General features: G+C 40.5%; 1 pseudogene; it reads right to left on the bottom strand.

The window, feature by feature from the left end:
* Positions 1-499: 499 nt before the first annotated feature.
* Positions 500-1321, bottom strand: LOC125198852 (annotated as a pseudogene).
* Between the last annotated feature and the right edge of the window lie 3464 nt (positions 1322-4785).

Here is a 4785-nt window from a genome sequence, read left to right as displayed (position 1 = left end):
AATTTCCCCTAATTCATTCCATTTATTACTATGGAAGGATCCAAGTATATCATTTTACTTTTACTATATTTAAAGTTGCACTTCTAATTTACTAATTCATTTCATTTACATTTTACTATGGAACGGGAGTACATCATTTTACTTTTACTATATTTAGTAAAGCACCATTTAATTCCACTAATTTATTACTATGGAACCAAGGAGATATCATTTTACTTTTACTATATTTAGTGTTGACATGAATTCCACTAATTCATTCCATTTACATTTTATTACAAAACCAATACATAAAAAAAAGACTCACGCTCCACTAATTTTTCTATCAACTTTACTTTATATAATCAAATATTTCTTAAAACTGCATCGATCAAATACGGTATATTTAATTATGACGAAAGAGTTAAAACAATACTCATTGGCATCACATACAATAAAAACAAACCACTTACAAAGCGGCTCAACTCAATTGGAACAAACAACTCATCGCACGACCAACTGTTTAATTTAAATTCTTCAAAAAAGAGATCCTCACCCAAAGCGGCGACCACGACAGAAATCTAAACAGCCCGGTCATGTGACCGTACACGATCTTCTTTGGTGGACTCGAACTCAAGACCTGCCTCGCCACATGCCTGGCGAACACGGCCGCATCCATGGACTTGCCACTCTGCGACGCCTTAGCCCTCTCCGATATAGACTCGCTAAAACTCTTATATATTTTCCACTCACAATCCTTCAATCTATCCACGTTATTACTCCCAAAGCTCGACCGCACTGCCCCGGGCAGCACCAGCACCACATTGACCCCGAACGGCCTGAGCTCGACCCGGCTGTGGGACATCGCGTGGACGTACGCCTTCGTGGCGCAGTGCACGAGCCCGCCCACGGGGTCGGCACTTGGCCAACCACGCTCCCACGTTCACGATGGTCCCGCCTCGGCGCTCCACCATGTGCGGGACCACGCGCTGGGCCACCCGCAGCTGGCCGAGCGCGCTGATCTCGCACGCCTTCCGACGGCGTCGAGCGGAGCTCGGCCAGTGGGCCGGGCTCCTGATCCCGGCGTTGTTGATCAAGATGTCGATCTTGCCACGCCTGGATATCACGAGGTCCACGGCGCTCGCGACGCTGAAGTCCGAGGAGACGTCGAGCTCGAGGGTCTCGACGCTTGCGCCGGACTGCAGGTCGGGCGAGGTCGGGAGGCGGTGGGAGATGTCGGAGGCGAAGACGGAACAGTTGAGGTCGGCGAAGGCCTTGCAGTAGTCGTAGCCGATGCCGCCTTGCCGCAGCCGGTGATCAGAACGACCTTGCGCTCCTCGGTCATGGTTTTTACTTTGGTGGAGAAATATTGGGTGTAAAATATTTATAGAACTCAATGTTTTGAATATTCTGCGGTTATTCTTGGTTGGCCGGCGGCGATGCATATGTATGAATATGAATATGAATATGAATATGAATATGAATGTGATGAGTGCAAAACAAATAACAAAGCAACAGAGAGGATAAATTGACACATTTTGTCTCGCATAAAATCCGGCCAACGAGCATTGCATCTATTATTACTCCTCCGTCCTACAAAAACGCACACTTTCCTTTTTAGCTATTCCCACAAAATCACATTTCCTTTTTAAAAAGTTCTCTCACATGAATATAAAAGTTATATTTTCTCTCTCCATTTAACACACAAAATAAAACCTCCTAAAATTCCGTGTCGTCCCACAAGTGTGACATCTTTGGTGGGATGAGAGTGTAACACCCCACTTTTTCGAACCCTAATTTTCGAGACAAAAAAAAGATTTTCATAAATATCCTACACATACTATAGGAATTTTCGAATCCTCATGATTTATTGGAGAGGAATTCTATTTTTCGTGGATTTGATTATTCTCTTGGGATATTTATCCAAATTAAATCCAAAGTCCGATTATTCCTTATTTCCTCTATGAAATTTTCTAAACCCACTTTATAATATGGAGATTTTCAAAATCACCTATTTATGGGAGAAGGAATTATTTTATTATATTATTTGATCCCTTATTTATTCTCTTCCATGAATAAATATAAATATTCTAAGATATCTTACCATATCTAAGATCTTGCCATATCCTATTTTAATTGGATTTTAATTTGAATCCTTGGGGAGAGATTCAAAATCACGCCACTTTCCTACTTTTATTGGGAGATTTATTATTTTATTCGTTTCCGGATACTTTATTCAACTCCGTGAAATATCTAAATTAAATCATTAATTAAATAGCCTAAGAATTAAAAACCCCCTTATTTCTCACCAATATTAACGCCAATCCCCCCCCCATATCTTTCCAAATTTTTATTTTTTTAAATTTTGGGGGATTATATTTGAACTCTATAAATAAGAGTGAAAACCCTAAACCTAAATAAAAAGAAAACCCCCCCCCCCCCCCCCCCAAAATCACCCCCCCTCTCTCCCACTCTCCCCAATTTTTTCTTCTACTATTCTCCAATATTTCTTCTCTTTTGAGAAAAATTTGGTTGAAACTCAAAATCTTTGAAGAATCAAGGCTATTCCCTTTGTTTCCCCTTTTTCGTTCTATCAAGAAAGGTATTTTTATATTAATTTTCATCAAACCCAAAATTAATCGGGATTTTAACCTCATGATATGATTTGATAAAAAACAATTGATGAATATAAGAGCATGTGGTGGTAATCGTGGGGTTTTATGTGGGCCCTTGTGGGGCAGGGGGTGGGTGGTGTGTGTTAAAAAACACTCCGTGAAGTTTGATGATAGACCCGGAGTTGTTGGGGGGGAATGAAAGTGTTATGATTTTGGAGTTAAATAAAAACAAACGATGGGAAAAGGGAAACGTAGGAACATGCATGAATTTGAGAGATGATGGGGATTACTGGATACACAAAAATTTAAAAGGGAAAATTTTTGGGCCCCCCTGGATAAAAAGGGGAAGAACATACTTGATCTAAGGAATCGAGGGGCTTTATTAACTAAACTTTTTTATTACCAAAATATTGATTACTAGTTATAAGGGTGGATTAAAATGTTAGATGCCCGTGATTGTTTTGGTTATGTTGGTGCTTTAAATTTGGAGTCCGTCCATGGGCTATGCTATAAAAATTGGGGCGATGGGGGGGCAAACCCTATCGCTGGTACACTGGGGTCGGGGGTGTTTATAAGGCTAATTTCATGCATCGGGGATGTGATGAAAAGTCACCAATTCGGGTCTAACACAAATTTTAAGCTAGGGGGTGAAGGAATTCCAGTTAGGGAAGAACAAAGGGAAGGGCCCAAGGAAAGAGGGAAAGGGGCAACAAGAAAAACGGTAACGAAATTTCCAAAGCCGAGGGCAAAGAAGACTATTCACACAAGAGAGCCCCGGGCCCCAACCCCCCCACGCCTATAAAAGGGGAGCAGCAACACACGATATAAGGGGAATTTAGCCCCCACTAAAACACACACTCACACCGGGAAAAAACGGGCATTGGGGGGTATTTCCCTGGTTCATTTTTCGGAAATTCGGAACACTGCCCCGGAGGGCGAAGATAACCGTTTACTTTTCGCTTTGCTTTTTGATTGGCCGAACTTCATTTTTTCCAAGTCGATTGCTCGTTGTTACTTATCGTTTATCTATGAAGTTTATTTTTGGGGCATGATGGTGTTGTTTTTTGTTTTATTTACGTTGATTTTTGTTCGAGGAGTTTCATTTCGGGAAAGGTTTTTATGGTTATTTTCTCGGTTTTAGATGTTTTGGGACTTGATCTCGAGAAATTTGTTGTTGATTTGTGGATGTTTTTGTTTACCCTTTAACCCCGACCAGAAAATTTTAGATAATTTTGAACCAGTTTGTTTCGGATGCTTGGGTCCGGGGTGGGTTTAAAATTCGAGGTTTTATCTCAAAAGAAGAGTTGTAGGATTTGAATTTTCTTTTTACTTTATTTTTGCCCAGGGACCGTAGACTGTTTCCGTTTTAACCGCTTTTTTTATTTTTGTTGCTTTTAATTTTATCTCGTTTTCTTTTGATTTTTGTTTCGGTTTATTTTTGCTGGTTTTCTGCCAAATGTTGGGGAAGATGATGTTGTTGTTGTTGAATTTTTGTTAGTTTTTCCGTACCCCCTTTTAACCGTACTTCCCTTTCTTTTTTGGTAATGGTCCCCACCTTCGTTTTTTTCCCGGTCTAGGAAAATTTTGGAAATAGTTCGCCTTTGGGTCTAGTTTGTTGAGGAAAAAATTTTAATCACCAAGTCTAGTATAAGTTTTAAACCGAAGGACGCAAATAGTGTGGTGCGTGTTGGGTATTCAAATAAGGGTTTCCCCCATCCAAATTTTAAATCCACTAGATCACTTGGCCCCCGGGAAATCGAGGTCGGGGGGTCCCCCGGGTTTTGGGGCACACAAGTACTTTCCCCCTTCAAAACCCTCAACCACTTTTACTAAAAACCCAGTATAGGGGAAGAGAGATCGATCCCACGTAAAAGGGTGCGTAAGACTCATGATCAAGGATTTGGAAGTATTTTTGGGGTTTTGCCGCCAAGATTTTTTTCCCAGGAAAATTAAAATTAACTTGATTGGGAACATTGGGAAAAAACTTAACCTAAAACCCAAACCCAGAGATAATTCAATTGGGGCCCCATCTAAGAAAAAAAAAGTACGACCGGGAAAATGGCGTTAACTAACTCTCGTACTAACCCAAGCTGACATCGTCTTTTTACAACCAAACTCGCATAAACTTCTTAAGAAAAAACATAAGCAAAAACAAAAAAGCTACTAACTTAAATCAAATCTATGCATAAATAAC

This window comes from Salvia hispanica, unplaced genomic scaffold, assembly GCF_023119035.1.
Source record: "Salvia hispanica cultivar TCC Black 2014 unplaced genomic scaffold, UniMelb_Shisp_WGS_1.0 HiC_scaffold_30, whole genome shotgun sequence".
Classification (NCBI taxonomy): Eukaryota; Viridiplantae; Streptophyta; class Magnoliopsida; order Lamiales; family Lamiaceae; genus Salvia; species Salvia hispanica.
Note: the sequence above shows the minus strand (reverse complement) of the source record. Positions and strands in the feature narration are given on the sequence as shown.